The sequence below is a fragment of the Salvia hispanica genome, chromosome 4 (assembly GCF_029641045.1).
Source record: "Salvia hispanica isolate PSC_SH4W2 chromosome 4, Shi_PSC_v1, whole genome shotgun sequence".
Classification (NCBI taxonomy): Eukaryota; Viridiplantae; Streptophyta; class Magnoliopsida; order Lamiales; family Lamiaceae; genus Salvia; species Salvia hispanica.
Genome location: NC_142695.1, coordinates 33,075,593 through 33,093,743, shown reverse-complemented (window position 1 = coordinate 33,093,743; position 18,151 = coordinate 33,075,593). Strand labels below are relative to the sequence as shown.

General features: G+C 40.5%; 1 pseudogene; it reads left to right on the top strand.

The window, feature by feature from the left end:
- The first annotated feature begins 12,618 nt into the window (after positions 1 to 12,618).
- Positions 12,619 to 13,149, top strand: LOC148928484 (uncharacterized; annotated as a pseudogene).
- The last annotated feature ends 5,002 nt before the right edge of the window (positions 13,150 to 18,151 follow it).

The window sequence follows — 18,151 nt, the reverse complement described above, 5'->3', positions numbered from 1 at the left end:
TACAAGCTTATATTGGAATATTACGAGCAGCCACTACAGAAGTAATATTGAACTCTCCCCATCCTAATCTGAAATTACAAGTAATCCGGATTTCCACTTTGTTTATTATTTATTTCCCGCGCTTAAGATATGAATATCCATTAATTAATCAATGTCTGCTATGGACTTAGTTAATTAATATCTTATTAATTCCAAGAGTGGACTTAGCAAGAATCATTTATTTATTATTCATAGAGTAATAAAACTCCAACTGGCCAGTTTTCTGAATAACAAAACCTTGTTCGATCTCCTCTTGAGGACATTATCAAACGAGACTCACCTCGCGCACGTTTCAACATAATAGCAATCCTAGCACCGCTAGATATTAATCACCACTACCCAATATATGAGGATTATTGGGTTGCGAAAAACCCGCACCATTTGATAAGTCAAAGTAGTGCATAATCAATACCGTATGCTCAATGCTAACGTATGTAGATTAAGAAATAGTATTTTATCAAGACCTAGTCTTTCAGTAGATAGCATAAAGACACGTCTTGCTGTTAGATCCATTCAGTGCTATACCACACCAACGTCATCTTATTTCAGAAAGGCTTAGAAATAATCGGACTGACATTGCAACCTTTCACGATAGGTAGTCTAAGCCTATCTGGGTTGTGAAATTCTTCTTTTTCTTTTGCAAAGCATTGCATAGAACCGACTGTGTTACCTTAAAGTGGACGACGCCCACAACCAGTCTACTAAGCCTATCTGGGTTGTGTTCCAGTGGAACGCTCCCACTACGACACGGTTCTTACAATCTTAGGTACTGAAGTTGATTTTATTAGTGCAAAAGTTTCTAATGGTATGACTTCTTGGTAATGTGGAAAATCCGATATTTTTCTCTTTATTTTGAGAGTTATCACGTTGTTAGGCTTGAAGTTCATCTCTTGATCTTCATACAAGAATTATATCTTTGAAGATTACAGAACTTATAACCTTACATCATTTGGGACAAACCTTAAAACATGCCTCAGTACTCAACTCCAATTTCTTGGACTCTTTTCCAACACGTGTTGGAACAACATTACACCTTGAGATGTGCTAGACTAGAGACGCTCTAGTCCACAACTCGTGTTTTGTAGGGTACTGATGTTGGTAGTTTCTTTAACGCTTAAAATGAGTACAACTCATCACTTAATCAAACTTGTCTTTGAAAGACTTCGATTCCTTCTTACATAACTATCCCATTCATTAGATGAATGCTTGGATTCGTTAATGGAGATTAGACTCCCACTACTGATCATAACCCTTTGCTCGTTTCCTTATGGTGTAAACCATTGAGACTTGCTAGTCTTTCTATGTTGAACTTCTATAAGTATTCTGAATCTCTTGAAAAATCAAATGATTCTAACTCATAGTGCATCAAATAGACTTTCTCAACTCTCAAGCTATTTAACGAAATGTTAAAATCTTGATAGTCTAGATCAGTTCGAACAATTTCTAAGTATTTTCTTGGCCTTAAGGCTAAGAGCCATAAATACCTTATCATTCAATGATTAAGAAGTTGATGTGTTGTTGAATACTCAACCTTGTCGCACTTATATTATTTTAATACTATGATGCCTTAAACATCAACCATAAAACAATAGTTGAGCATTAATAGCTCCCACTGCAACAAAAACCTAACTGGATCAAGATCTCTTGTTTAGAAGTTGCATTGTCATGTAAGTCATTGTCCTTCTATAAAATAGGTCAATCCAACTCACAAAGCATCTTTTCTCGCTTTAAACAAACTTCGATGACAATCCAGGCTCTCCCATTTCCATATCTAGTCTTTTGTTCAAATGAACTAGGACTTAAGAAAAATGCAGCCTTTATGAATTCGTCATCTATCATGTTACTTTCCTCTAACAATAACATAACGACTATTATTCTGAAGATTTTCTACTTTTCAGTTAAACCTTCTTATAGTCATTTCTTGTTACTTTAGGCGATGACTTGTGTCAGAAACTATTTGAGTGATCAAAAGATCCTCAAAACATTCTGTCACTCTAGGATATTCCAATCGAATCATCTTGACAGATTCTATTGATATCCATCTTTCATCGTTATTAACCAAGACTTGTCGAGCTACTTAACGGAAAATAGCTTGACCTTATTCCTCAAAGAACTTGTCAAGTACATGCATAATGCATTCTCGAACATTCTTCGTGGAATTATGTCGAGGAAATGGAGGACATGAATCATTGAGTATAAACTCCCAGCTTTCAGCGATGAGAATCTTATCCATTTTCGTTTCCGGTCTACATAATTTAGGCATTCGAGTTGTCTTTCTTTAAGGATCGCAGACAAATATTAAATGACATAATGAAGATTTGGCAAATAAACTTATTATCACATACTCATGCTCAATACATAATCACAAATAACCACAAAACAATTATGTATCTTACAACAGTAAAATTAATAAATTGTATCATCCTCTGGAGGTTAATACGCATTAAAATTTTAACAATTTTACTGGTCACAACATCGACGCATCAATTGCTTCCTCCTCTGGAGGTTGATATGCCTAATGCTGCCTAAGCACAACCATCAGATTTAGCATTACATAATTTTATTTCTACAACACACTCCCATAACAATGTTCATGTGCTGATAACAAAACCAAGCTATCTCATAAATTCTGATTGAACCCTGAAACTCGCAGTTCCTTAGGATTATTGTCCCCACTCTGCAGGTGGCAATAATATTGGGAACCACTTTTTAGTTCATTCTATTTATTATGTGAGAAGTCCGCCCTTATGAACTTGCTGTTTTCGTAGGATTATTGTCCCTACTCTGTAGGTGGCGATAATATTAGAAAATCAGCTTCACAAAATTTGGCGGACCAACCGATGAAGACCGTATACAACGCACTTGTTGTAATCATCACTTAGATATTTTTATATGGTTTTTGCATAATTATCACATAAGCAGATAAAGCAGATAATCCACTTAAAATAGATAAACACCAAATAAACAGATAAATCCATTTAATGCATGACATTTAAACACACATGATAATTAACGACAATTATATAAGCTGATGCCTGGAAAGCTGAAGTCCAAGTGGATAGGGCCTTACACAATTGTTGGCATTCGACCGCATGGAACAGTGGAAATTTAGGGAGTCAATGCTAACTCTGTTCCGTTCCTTGTTAATGGTCATAGAGTGAAAGTGTTTAGGGATAGTTCGGAATTGTGTGAAGTGGAAGAAATTCCATTCCACACACCTTCCACTATTGCCTAGTAAGCCATGTTTAAATATTCTTCTGAAATTACTGGGTCAGGTAGATAGGGTAAAATTTTCGATCTGGATCAGTTAATTCCCAAGAATATTTAAACATTTAGGTGTAAATAACATGAATAAGTTTTTTTTATGAAAATACAAAAAAATATATATATGCTTCTAAAACCCAAAAAGATTTTTAAAAGTCTGATCGTCTGTGGAAATGCACAAGTATAAAAGGCTCATCTCTTTGACCCAGACGTTCAGCAAATTTCATTATTTTTACTAAGTGTTTCGGATTACCAGGTCAGAGGGAAGTGAGAAAAATCAGGGGAAAGTTTGAATTTTGAATTTAAAAAAGCTGGCGAGGCGTACGGTTGCTTGCGTCAGAGACGCGACCGTTCGCATGAAGCCAATCATGATATTCCTTTTCTTATTTTATTTTATTTTCTTATTCTTTTCCTTTTATTTCTTTTATTTTCCTTTTATTCTCTTTTTCCTAAAATAACTTCCCTAAAAACTAATTAACTTCCCTCACCTAAAATAATTTTCTCATACCTCACAATTCCCAAACTTTTCTTTCTCTCTGCTGATCCGAGAACCATCCAACCCACCGCCATCAACCACCGTCGTAAAACACCACCGTAAACAAAAATGCAGAAAAATCAGGCTTCACGCTCAACCCGCGGAAAGAACCCACCGAAAGGAAAAAACACGAAGAAGGTGATGGAGGCGATGAGTTCGGCTCCCACGGCCGAGAAAACACCCACGCTGCCACCAGAAGGAAACCCCAATCCGCCGGAAGTTCCACCGCAGCCCATACCGACCGAAGTGCAACCACAGCAAAACATCGGACAAGACAACCCCGCCGAGGCGAAATCCGACGAAGCGAAACCGGATCCTGAGGAAATCATACAAGAGTTCATGAGGAAGTACGGGTAAGGGCCGAAGGCGAGCAAATTCTTCGCACAAATGTCGGAGGCATGCCGGAAACAAGAAGAGGTAATTCCTGCCCTAACCCCACTTACAATTCCACCATGACCCCAAACATTAATCGAAACACCCACTGCACAAGCCTTACCCACACACCCCGAAAACCCCCAAATTTTAACGGAAACCCTAAACCAAGAGACGAACCCCCCACATACGAGTCCTCAAAAAGAAACTGAGACCCAAGCTAAACCCTCTGTAAATGAAGAAGAAACTGGAGAGGAGGAGGGTGATAGGATGGAGACGGAGGAATCGGAGAGAGAAGAGGGAGGGGGTAGTCTAGGTGAGCAAGAAGATACACCGGATGTAGAGGCCGCTGGGTCAGGGGACAAAAAGGAACAGGAGGAGGGTAGAAATGGTGGGGAGAGTGATAAAACAGAGGAAGTGGGTGAAGAAGAAACATGGGAGGTGGAAGAGAATGAGGAACAAGGTATTGAGGAGACTTTGGATGGTGAGAAGGGCAGTGAGGGCAGCGTAGGTGAAGAAGGTGAGGCAGTTGTTGACAAGGAGGCTGAGAAGGAAGGTGAGAGTGTTAATGAGGAAGTTGTTGAGAAGGAGGAAGAAAGAGACGGCGATGAGCAAGATGCCGAGAAAGTTTGTGAAGAGATCGAGACTGACATCGTCGTGGTGGACGATACGATACGACTACTGATGACCAAGTAACTCCGACGGACGAGAGGGTGACGAGGAGGCAATCCCGTCTGAATAGAAAGCAAGTGGATGAAGCAGAGGCAGGCAGGTCCAAACGCCTGAGGCTGGAAGATATAGAGGAGACTGGGGATGATATCCCCCTGGTCCAAGAAACGCTACCAGCCGAGGAGGAGATATCTCCGGAGGCCCTGGAGATGAGATATGAGGCGGAAAGAAAGAGGAAGGGTAAGCATGCTGCTAAGCCCCAACAAAAGAAATCTCGCCCCGCGAACACCACTGTGGTGATCAGCGAACCAGAGGCGATCAGTGTGCCGTTTGCCCATCAGACTGAAGAAGAAGAGGCTGAGATACCAGCCATGGAGGAGAGCCCGTTCGAGACGATGGAGGTCCTTGTGACCAAAAGGTTGTTGGAAGCCATGGTCCAGTTTGAGGACCCAAAGCTGTAGAAGGCATGTGATGGCCGAGCCACGAATGGGAAGTCAGCGAAATCCGGAAAAAAGCTGTGCCTTTCGGACCTGGAGGAACTGGGAGTGGAGAAGAAGTTCATTTCCTACTTCAAAAGCATAGGGTTTGAGTGGCTTCTCAACCACAGCAATGCGGAGGTGCCGGTGGCTCTGGCAAAGGAGTTCTTCACATCATTCAAGTTCAAACAATCTACGAATCTCGATGCAGACACAATCTCTTTCAGGATATTCAACGAGGAGATGGAGATGAGTATGAGGGAGTGGTCGTTGAGACTGGGACTACTGACACCCGAGGAGGAGGAAGAAGGAACGTGGAATAAACGAGAGATCGGCGCACCCAAGTACACAGCTGGCTTCGATGCTGAGGAGGCCTGGAGGATGGTTGCTCACAAGAAGGTGGCCAAGTTCAAGACAAGCACATCAAAGGGGATAAACATCACTGACCCTGTACTCCGATTGGCACAAATATATATCGGGTACAATCTCTTGGGTCAAGTGGGTGCAACCCTCACTACTCCAGAGCTGTATTTCATGTGGTGCATGCTGAACAACGTGAAAGTCCACCTCGGGTACTGGACTGCTTATGCATGCCAGAGAGTCAGAACTCACTCCGACCGCCATCTCTATACGTGCAACTTGCTGGGAGCATATCTCCAGAGGAATGTGTCAATGGAGATAGCAAACTCGGTAGCCAACCTGCCAATGTGTAGCGACCCAGGATACTTCGATCTCCCGTTCTTCTTCAACAAGGGATTGACGATAATGAAGGATGGCGTGTTGAGATTTTACGAAGTGGGGAAAGCTGATGGAGTGAGGATAAAGACCGAGAAAGCAGATGAAGAAGGTGATGAGAAGGTGGCAGACGAAGGGTGGCAGACGAGAATGGAGGAGACAATGTTGAAGCTGGGAGCAAATACGGTGCAACAACAGGAGATCTTGCTGAAGCTGCACCAAGAGGCGGTAGCTTAGAGGGAGATGATGGCCGCACAAGCAAACAAGATGGCCCAGGCCGTGGAGACAATGATGAAGATGGTCACTGTGGTAGACCAAAAGATCCTCCGGGCCCAGCAGCAGCGCATGCCTCCCAAGTTGCCCACAGACTCTAGGCAACTGACTCCGGGAGTCACCCCAGAGAAGCCAGCCTCCGGCGCCCAGGGAATGCCACCAGAGAAGAAGAGAAAGGACAGCGAGACCACCACCAGTGTACCAGAAAGAAGAGGAAGGACAGCGAGACCACCACCAGCGTACCAGTGAAGAAGGATACCCCCAGGCCAGGGGAACAGAAGGCCAAGAATGATGATGAACCAAAGCCCAGCCAGAAGAAAGCAAAGACGGTGCCCAAGAAGTCTGGTCCCACGGGGGACAGAGCCAGAATTGACCCCCCCCCCATAACCAAGTAATTTTAAATTTCAATTTTTTTAATGTCTTTTTATGTTTTAGTTCGTTTTTTACAAAGCATGCCCGTTTTTTTTTTTTTTTATGTGTCTGTAAATATTTTTCCGTTAGCTAACTTCTCCCACTTAGCCCGATGCTCGGTCTAAGTGTGAGAAGTTTGTTTTCTTTTTATATATAGCATGCTTTGGTATCTGTTAATTTGTGTACCTTCTCCCACTTAGCCCGATGCCCGGTCTAAGTGTGAGAAGTTTGTTTTTATATAATATGTGTTTTGTGAGTCTGTTAGGTGTCGCACTAACTTAGCCTTATTTTTCCATGTCAACTTTGATGCCTTTTTCCTTAATAAATCAAAGTTGGTTTGGATGAAGTAAGGACGATAGAATGTGTCTCGACTAATCTAGTTGTGAATCCCTCCATAAAAGTGAGTTATAAGCCTTAAACACTTCATACTAACACAAAATGAGAGGGTTGCCACTTGATGCTTAAGGAGAGAACTTAGAAGGAGAAAAATTTTGGTGATAGAAGTAACCTCTCGGGCCTAGGGGAAGGGTATCGGAAGTATAAGATATATATATATATATATATATATATATATATATATTTGGAGGTATAAGCTGTCCAGGGTGGAAGGAGAAAATTATAATAAGAGCTAAGACAGGGGAACTCTCTGACCCGAGGCATCAGTGGTATAGCATATAAAGAGCGAACGATCCTAACATCCCTGGTGAGGAATGAGTGATCGAGCGAATCCAATAGTTAGTGAAGTTAGGGGCTATCTTGACAACTGACAAGCCGATTAGATAGAAGAAGGGAAGGGGAAGATTCGGAGACTGTAGGTTCTTGAAATGACCTTAATCTTGTGGGGATGGCTGCTAGAAAATAAACCAGTTTATGCATTTATGTGTTTATGTGTCAATATGTGTTTTTATCTGTTTTCTTTGTCTAAGTCCTTTAGCGTCTAGGTCTAGTAGTTTGAGTCTTTTTCCTTTTTTTTTTAGTAGAGTCGGTTAAGGGGAAACCATGCATTGAAACGTGCCTTATTCCTTTTTTCTTGTCTTCATACTTGAGGACAAGTATGGTTTAAGTGTGAGCAGTTTGATAAGGTTCGTTTCATGCATCGGTTTAAGGTTAAAATTCTGTGCATTTGGGGCGCTAATGTGCGTTATTGAGTTCGGGTGCGTAGTAAATCTGTCGGACCCAGGAGTTACTGCTACCTGACCTGGAAGATGCAAAAGAGATGGAATTGAAGCAAAAATCAGACGTCGTCGTTCGGACTTGGAAAATCAAAAGTTGGCGACAGGAGCAGAATGGAGCGAGAGCAGATTATTTTAAAGAGTCTTACTCAAGGGCAAGAACGTCAAATCACCAGGAGGATACCCTAGGGATCAGAGCCTTGGATATATAAGGAGCTCAACCTTGACGAACGAAAAAAGACCGTGAACAGCTACTCCTACGCTCTCCTAGCTCTAGTTCTAGTTCCATACTTCAAATTTTCATTTCGTGTTGCTGCGCACTTGGACATGGAGGATTTTGGCCACTGTGGTTCTCATCGTCATCGTTATTTTGCTGTGTAACACCGCCTTGTGAAGGCGAAGAAACAATTTTATTGCTTTCGTTTAGTACTTTGTGGTTTTTAAGTTCGCAACTCTAGTTTCTGACTTTGATCTACTGGATTCAGACCTATTTCTAGTTATAATGGAAGTTTATGTTCGCTTTTTTGGTTGGATATCTCTGAGTTTATGTTCATCTCTTGCTTTTAGCGTTCGTTCTTAGTTTGTTGTTAGATGTTTGGAGCTGAGATCTGTTAGTTTTTTGTTGGATGTTTGGAGCTGAGATCTGTTGGTTTGTTGTTGGAGGTTGGGGATTTGCATATGGAGATGTTTGGATTTGTTGAATCTTGGTGTTTCGGAGTTGAAATTTCGTATATTTGGTGCTTGACGTTTACGTTGTGCATCGGTATTGCTATTTACTTTCTGTTTTTGCATCCTTTAGGTCCAGTAGCGTAGATCTGTTAGTTTAGGCTTTAATTTCTCGTTTTAAGTCTAGATCTAAAGTTTGCTCTGCTTTCATGGTGTTTAAAATTCTGTTTTCTCTGCTATTCTCATTTGATTCCCGAAGAAGATGAAGTTATTGGTAGTTAGAACCAGATCTGCTTTATGTCAGTACTTTTCTGCATGTACTTTACTTTTTCTGCATGTCCCCTAGACCTGACAGTACGATCCACTTTGTCTCTTTTACTTTTGTGCATGCTTTTCCAGACGCTGGTAGTTTAAGGAAACTTGTCTTGCTTTTTGCTTTATGCTTGTCTGTCCAAATTAGGAAAGCCTTTCTAGTTAAGTTTACTCCAGCTGTTTTAGAACTTTAAAATATCTCAGTTTCTCTAAGTCATGTATGTTCCGTACGCTCTCAGTTCATAGACCTAGTAGGTAGAGTAAAGTTCTCCTGATCTATTAGACCTAGTAGGTAGAGTAAAGTTTTGCTTATCTCTCAAACCCAGTAGTTTTAAGTTCTCGACCCACAAAATTGCGTGGCAGCAGTCAAACCCCTTTTCCCAAAACATCCTCAAATGCAGTTTCGTAGCACCTTCGTCCTCGTGGGATCGATCCTTTACTTCCATGTGCTAAGTTGTAGTATAGTGGGTTGAGGTTTTTTTGAAGGAACAGAGTGCACCCAACGACCCCTTTCTGATAATTTTCACGATGTTCTAGCCTCTGAAGTCTAGTCGAATCCTCTGGACCTGTTAGATCGAGTAACACATATCACACCGCACCTGCACTGCACTCTAGGGACCTGTCAGTCTAGTATGTTGAAAGGTGGTGAAGCAGATCCGAATGTGTTTACGATGAATGAAAGTATGTTCGCGTATGATTAAGTTTTCTATATTATAGATCTGGTAATCGTCTTCGTTATTTCTACTTGATTATGGCCTAGTCAGTTTATTTACGTAATTTTAGTCTGTCTTTTAGCTTAGATTTAAAATCGCAAGTTTACTATGTTAAGTGTGATTGTTTGAAATTAGTTAGTTAGTGAGGAAATATTCGAGATCTGATTATGCTCTGTTTTCTACCAATTCTGTAAGGAAGATGAAGTTGTTGGAAAAGATTACTTTATCGTATAATTCTGCAGGGGACTAACACCCACTCACTTTTACTTTGTTTGGCCGTTTCAGGAAATTACAGTACCAGTTCTTCCGTTCAGATAGGTTGATCAAGTCTAGTCAAGTTTTAGCAAATGGATCAGTTTAGTTAGTTTAGTCTCCTAGTTCGTTTGGTCAAGTAGTTTAACTTAACCCACTATGAATTCGTTGCAGCAGCCATCCCCAACTTGTCCTCAATAAATGTAGAACACATCGTCTCTTTACTAATTAATAGGATTGTGGGTTGAGGTTTTGAAAACCCTAAGTTCCTCCATTTGCGAACTTAACGAAACAAAAGTATGTTGGATTAAGTCAAGTTGATCAGTTTGAATTTTCACTAGGTCTGTTTATAGGCATTCGCAGGTAAAGGCATACATTGGTCAGCTGGATCAGTTTGACATTCTGACATTATCAGCCCACAACGACAGGAGAACTAAAAAAAAAACTACGACAAACAGAGATACACTCGAAACAATAAACCAAAGAGCTTTCAATATAAGTGGGAGATTGTTAGAGTTTTGTATTGTAGAATTCACCTTTCGAGTAATTGGATATTGTAAAAACTCTTAGGTCCGATTTGTTACAATAATAAAAAAACATTGAAAGTAATCTGATTCCTAAAATCATGGAAAGTTAGTGGAAAAATGCAGATTATAATTTCTCACCTTAAAGTTGTTATTCTTTTTCATGGATTTGACGATTTTAAATGATATGGAACAAAAGATATTGTTCTCTGTATCTTCTATTTAATTCTGCCGATTTCTCTTCTATGTGTCTCATCTCTGCGATTTCTGCTTTTATCTTTGTCGATTTCTCACTTCTACCGAGTTCTATTCTCCCTTTAGATCTTTCAATTTCGTGGTTATTTCCATTATCAGGTAAATTCTGTATATATTTTTTTTTTCTATTTTTTTCAAGTCATGATTTTCGTGTATGTGAAGACATAGATAAAGATCAAAATGTTGATCAGGGAGATGAAGAATCTGGTGAAGATGGTGCACCTTCAATAATTACACCTCGAGGTGAAGGTACTTAAAAAAAACATAAGCGCAAAAGGAGGACAAGTTCTGATGGTTTAAAATTAAGTTTTGACCGCATGACTAATGTGTTTGTTCAGCAAATGAATAAGTCGAATAATCAAATGGATAAACTTATTGAAATTTTTAACGTAGGTGACAAAGAGAAAAAAGACAATCGTCATAAGCTCTTTCAGGAATTGGGAGAGACCGAAGGCTTATTAGCCTTACGCAGACAAAATGCTACAATGAAAAGATTCGGATTAGTTAGTTTACTTTTTCATTCTTAATAACGAGAGTTAAAAAAAATGATATTTCTGATGAAATAAATTAGTTCACTTCTTCTCTTTACTTTTTATGAATTTTCTTGGATGGATTATTTAGTAAAGTATAAATATAAATTTAAGTTTAATATAATATATTAAAGTATTCAAGATGATAATATTGATAATAAATATTTTTAGCACATATTTACAATAAATATACTACTCTAATCCTTAATTTAGTTTTAAACTAAAATGTTAAATTAAATATATTACGATCATTTTTTCAAACACTAAAAAGAAAAGTTCCCAGGAATCATTTTTTTAGAAATCATTTATACGGCAACTTTACTTTCCTGACAAACAAGCGGACTCTTATTTTATTTTTCAAGGAATAAAATAAAATATATTGTCATAATGGTGTTATAATTTACATTTAATGGTTGTTTTACATGTGTAATGTATAAGAAACATAACAGGTCTAAGTCTTTGTTTTAGAAGACCGGTTGTGGGCGTCCCACTTAAAGGTAACACAATCAGTTTTGAACGAAGGAAAAACAAAATTCGGGCTTCAGCTCCCAAGGTCATTAAATTGTTTGTTCTCGACCGGAGGGGATGGTGCATTCTTCTCTATCGCTGTCAAGGGTACCTTCTCCAGTTTGTCTATCCGCATCTCCAGTTTATCATCTTTTATTGCTACTGAGATGCTTGCAACTCTTCTCCTTGTGTAGGACTCATGTGGATTATCGTAAGTTCTGTTTGCACTTAAGAGCTTCCCCATAACCTTCTTGGCCTCGCTGACTCTCAGGTGAGGAAATCGTCCTCCGCTTGTTGAATTTTCCAAATCCTTGGATTCCTTGTTTATCCCTTCGTAAAAGGTAGAGTAGATCCCCGCCTCCAACATGCGACTACAGAGGGAGAGGACTTCATCCTGGCTTATGCCAAGTCTTCCTCCATCCGCAACCATGTCCTAAGGTACCTCCATTGGGCTATGACTCAATTGATGTTTGCTCGGACTGACGGTGGAGGTATTTTCCAAACAGAGCTAGATGTGATGTGGAGTCTTCTCCACAAGATGAGGATCAACTTTGGAATCCTCTGCATCATTCACGTTGACCGCATCTTGAAGAACGATGGGAGCACCATTTATTGCGGGGGATTGATCACGGCGATTGCCGAGCACATTGGCATCCCAACCACGGACTTCACTCCGGACATTGATGAGATGTACATCACCTACGAAGTGCTCTTTTCGGTGGGGCTTTTGAAGACCGACTCGAGTGGGCAAGCTTTCTTTCTTCAAGGGGAAGCGGGATCACTTTCCCGTTCCAATCCTATATTTGACTAAGGTCGATACGTGGTAAAACAAGGCTAATGGAAGCTCGACACCGCCGCCCACCGAAGAGCTATTGAGACAAACCCCATTCAAGGGGAGTTTAGGAAGAGGAACATGACGATGCGCACCCCCGTCTTCGACCCCGAGGAGGACTCCGCCTTCGACACCATTGATAAATACCACGAGAGCGGAGAGCATTCGCATGATCAAGGAAGTGGGGCACCGCCGCATGAAGAAGAAGAAGAAGAAGAAGTATAAGGCCATCGCCGCCGCAATACACGAAACCGCCGACGAGGGAGGCCGGATCCCACCGAAGAGTTCCAAGCCGGCACGCCCGCCCAACTAGGAGAAATTTTCTCCTACATGCAAAACATGTCCAACACTTGGGACAACCGTTGGGCGGAGCAACAACAAGCCAACGCCTTCAATCAACAAGGATGTGCAGCACAAGGCAAATGGCAGACGGCGGAGCAAAACTTTTGGGAGCATCAACGGCTGGAGGATGTTCATCAACGCCAACAAATTGCCGAACTCCAAAGGATGGCCGCCGAGGCTCGAGAGGAGCACCAAACCATGAGTGGCGACATCGCCTATCTTATTGGCGCATTTGACGACCTCAATGCTCGTTTCCCTTCTCCTCAATGAACTTTGAAGAAGTCAATCTCATGACTTTAAATGAGCACTTGTATCTTTATTTGTTTTGTTTTAAGACAATTTTATTTTTATGTTTTGACAGTTTTTGCTTACGTTTTTTTAGTACTTTTGAGGTTAATTTTCGTTTTTGTATTGATTGAAAATTTTTGCAGGTTTCTGGACTCTCGCTTGCGACCACTGCAGAGTCCGTAGCGGCCGGTGCCTATTCAGTTTCCAGAGCGATTTTTTGAATTTTTTTGAATTTTCGCCCCGTCTAGCCCCTACGCGAAAAGTTTCAAGGTATGTATTCTTTTAAGTAGTTTACTCACGTCCCTACCGACTCTACACACTTATTTTACACATTGTTGTGAATAAGTTTGTGGGGATGAAGTGGTGGACCGTGAGTTTAGGTTTTTGTTTTAGGTTTTTAGTTTAAGTTTTTGTTTTAAAACCCGAAGGTGAATCCATGTCATGAACATAACATGAAGAACTTAGAAATACGCATATTTAGGGAAACATTAGACCGAGTTGCCAATGATAGGAAGTTCTTTTCATCTTTGGTTAAGTATGGCTTGACGTCTTGATATGATGGTTTGGTGAAATGGTGCATAATTAGTAAATTGCTTGTTCGCATTGAATCATGCTTATACCTTGTGAGAATTGAGCCTACATTCATTCTTGTGTGATTTATCTGCATGCATTTGTTTCTAGAACTTGCTCCTAGTTTTCCTAAGTCTACATAATGTTTAAGTTGATTTAGGAGGATGTTAGGCCATCTTTTCTTAGCTGCTTCTATACCATAAATTTTTTACCCTCTCAAAATTTCAAAATGTGTGCTTGATCTAGAAAGGATTCTTATGAGAAAAGAAAAAGAAAGGTTGAAAAAGAAAATAAAAGAAAAGAAAAATGAAAGGATTGAAAAGTGAGTTGACGGGAAAAAAAGTGTTAGAAGTGTCTTAGGTGTTTAGAAAAGTGGGGTCATTTTAACTCTACTTGGGATATTTTTATTTAGAATCACTTTTTAGCCAAATATTCCTCACCTACCAAAGAGCTTAAATTACAACAAAAAATGAAGACCTTTCGGACTTTTGATGCTTAATAACATCAAGTAGAGGAGGGATTAGACTTTGAGCAAGCCTATGGTAAACTTTGCGTGATGCATGATTTATGATTTGAGTGCTTATATACATTACCTTTATACACTTTTGAGAGTGAGAGATAAATCACTTCCCATCTTTGGAAGATTGCCACATTAAAGCGCATGAATTCAAGGTTTTCTACGAGTTAGTAATGAGAGTACACTAATAAGTCTTGCTTGATTTGATTGCATTAATTTATGCTTAGTCTATCTTTTCCATACTTTGAGGCAATTATAACGTCTATTTTGTGTTTTTATTGTTTTGTTTGAGGAGAAACAAAAATGTAAGTTTGAGGGATTTGATACGCTCTGATTTTGCACTGTTTTAAGACCTTTATTTGGTCTGTTTTTAATATCAAAATCACAATTCATGTCCATATTTTGTCTATTTTGGTATTTTGACGTGTTTTGTGAGAAGTGTGCATATTTAAGTGGGTTGACGTGTTGTCAACCCTAGATTCGTAATTCCTAAAAGCTCCTCAGACCCTTGAAAAGTCCTCACTTTTAATTAGTAGTGCCGTTTTAAGGGAAGCTAATTGTAGTGTCTATTAAGTGGATCTAACTCGCCAAACTCCTCTCATGATTATGTAGCAAATTATATTAAATCTTCATCGAATGTGTCACTCAAGCATGAAGTATTAAGGAACAACTTAAGGAAGAAACGAAGTAAAAACAAAACGGATATTAAATAGAAAAAGGAATTGTATAACCAAAGTCGTTACTAACACATCCCTAGAATCCTATGAATTTAGTTAAATATGATAGAATAATCTAGAAACATGGTATGAAGGGAAAACTAAGTAAATATAAGAACTAAAGCGATAAAACCCAAAGGTAGAATCCTAGTAGCCTTGACCTTCACTTGAATCCGTCTTCAACCTCTTGCACGGCGAAGAACTCTCAAATATTATGCTCTAGAATTATGAGGCAAAAAGTGTTTGTTGAATGAAGAGGTTTGAGGGGGTAATTATAGGGGATGGTTCGAATCATATTGGTGGAAGGAAAAAAGGTGGCTAATTTTGGTAAAATCTGGAGAGAGAATAGGTCAACTCGTGCGCCGCGTTATTGCAGTGGACCGCTACACCTTGGCTAGCGGTCGTTGTGCGTTGTCCGTAGCTTCTGCCCATTTAGATAGTGGTTGCTGCATGTGATGTAGCGGTCGCTGCAAATTAGTCCAGTGGCTTCGGGAACTTCTCGAGCGGTCGCTGCGCACTCCCCAGCGGTCGCTGGGCGTCTTCAGACTTTTAGCACAACTTTCTCCGGAGCGGGCCGCTATGGATGTAGCGGTCGCTATGGTCTAGCTGTCGCTGCGCATGGTGCAGCGGGCCGCTGGACAGCTTGAATGATCTAGACTTCTATCTTCGACTTTTTCCTATCTTTTCAGCTCAAATATGCACAATTCTCACAAAACATGTCAAAATAGATAAAATATGCGAAATATAGACATGAATTGCGATTTAGACATTGAAAACGGACCAAATATGAGCCTTAAAACATTGCAAAATCCGAGCGTATCAACTCCCCCAAACATACATTTTTGTTTGTCCTCGAACAAAATAATAAAGACACAAATATAGACGCACGGAATGCACAAGGATTAGACGTCATAATTGTCTCAAAAGATGAAAGAACAGATTAACCATGAATTAACGCAATCAAATCAAGCAAGGCTTATTAGTGTACTTTCATTACTAACTCGTGGAACACCTTGAATTCAAGCACTCACAAGTGGCAAACTTCAAAGATGGGAAGTGTTCTTTCTCTCACTCTCAAAGTGTATATGGGTTAAGTGTAAAGGCACTCAAATCATGCATCATGCAAAGTTTATCATAGGCTTGCTCAAAATCTAATCCCTCCTCTACTAGATGTGATTAAGCATCAAAAGTTCGAAAGGTCTTTCTTTTTGGTTGTAATGTAGGCTCTTTGTTAGGTTAGGAATATATGGCTAAAAAGTGACTTAAACATAAAAAGATATGACATTATATACTAACCCATGGAATTTTCCCCATTTATTTGGCTTCCGAAGAAAAAGGCTTAAAGGCTCAAAATTGGCTCCAAACGGAAAAATTTTGATTTTTTTTTTTTGAGAGGGTCGAAAATTTTGGATAAAAACTAGGCTAGAAAAGATGGCCTAACATCTTCCCTTATCAACTTAAACACTATGTAGACTTAGGGCAAGTTCTAGAAACATATACATGAATGCAGATAAATGACACAAGAAAGAATCAAGGCTCAAATCTCACTAGGTAAAAACATGATTCAAGGCGAACAAGCAATTCACTAATTATGCACATTTTACCAAACCATCAAATCAAGACATCAAGCCGTACTTAAACATAGATGGAATGTAATATCATTGGCAACTCGGTCTAATGTGTGTCCCTAAGCATGCTTGTTTCTAATTTCTTCCTGTAATGCTCTTGATATTTTTGCACAAGCAATTCACCTTCGGGTTTTATTTCAAAAATATAAACAAAAACTTAAAAACCTAAACGAAAACCCTGAACTCACGGTCCACCACTTCATCCCTCCAAACTTATTTGCAAAAAAGTGTAAAATAAGTTTGTAGAGTCGGTAGGGTCGTGAGTAAACTACAAAGCAATAAAGATACCTTGAAATTTTCTTGTGGGGTCCGGACCGGGTGAAAATTCGAAAAATTCAAAAAATCGCGTTGGAAACTGTTGATGGGTATCGGTCGCTGGCGACAAGTCAGATCCTTCCAGTGTGTGGCCAGCGGACCGCAACGGCGTGCGCAGCGGTCGCTGGCAGGACTCCAGATTCCTGCGAAAAACATTTCAAGGCTTTAAATACGAAAATTCAAAGCAAAAATAACCAAAAACTGTCAACATGAAAATCAAATTGTTTTAAACAAAAAGTAATGATACAAATGCTCGTTTTAAGTCATGAGCTTGACTTCATCATTTTTTAGGAGGAGGGAAACGGGCACTGAGGTCCTCAATGGCACCAATGAGATAGGTGATGTCCTCCCTCATGGTTTGGCGCTCCTCTTGGGCCTCCGTGGGCATTTGTCGGAGCTCGGAAAGTTGTTGTCGTTGATGGATGTATTCAAACCTTTGAGCCTCCCAAAGTTCGTCTCTGCCACCCGCCAATTGCCTTGGGCTTCCCAACCTTGTTGGTTGGAGTTGTTGACCTACTGCTGCTCCGTCCAACGAGTGTCCCAAGTGTTGGACATGTTTTGCAAGTAGGAAATCATCTCTCCTAGTTGGGCGGAGGTACCGGCTTAGAACTTATCTAGAGGATCCGGTCGGCCTCGGCGGCGGTCTCCTGTTGCGGCGGCGATGGCCCTCGACTTCTTCTTCCTCTTCTTTTTCTTCTTGCTGCGGCGGCGGCGTGGCGCCCCACTTCCTTGAGCATAAGAATGCTCTCCACCTTCCACATATTCTTCAAGGGCGGTGAAGGTGGAATCAACTTCTGGTTCAAAGTTGGGGACGTGAAACGACATGTTCCGAGCTCCTATACTCCCCTTGAATGGGGTTGGCTTCAATCGCACTCCGGTGGGCGGCGGTGTCGAGCCTCCAGTTGGCCTTGTTGTCCAACGTATCGACCTTAGTCAATTGCGGGAGCGGAATGGGAAAGTGATCCCGCTCTGTCTGTAGATAAACGCTTGGTCGCTCTAATCTGTCTTCAAGAGGCCCACCGCGAAGAGGACTTCATAGGTGATAAACATCTCACCCATGTCCGGAGTGAAGTAATTCGTCGGAATGCCAACATATTCGGCAATCGCCGTGATCAAACCCCCGCACCATATAGTGCTCCCGTCCTTTTTGGAGATGCGGTCAACATAGATGGTGAAGAGGATTCCAAAGTTGATCCCCTTCTTATTGAGTAGACTCCTGATCACGTCCATCTCGGTTT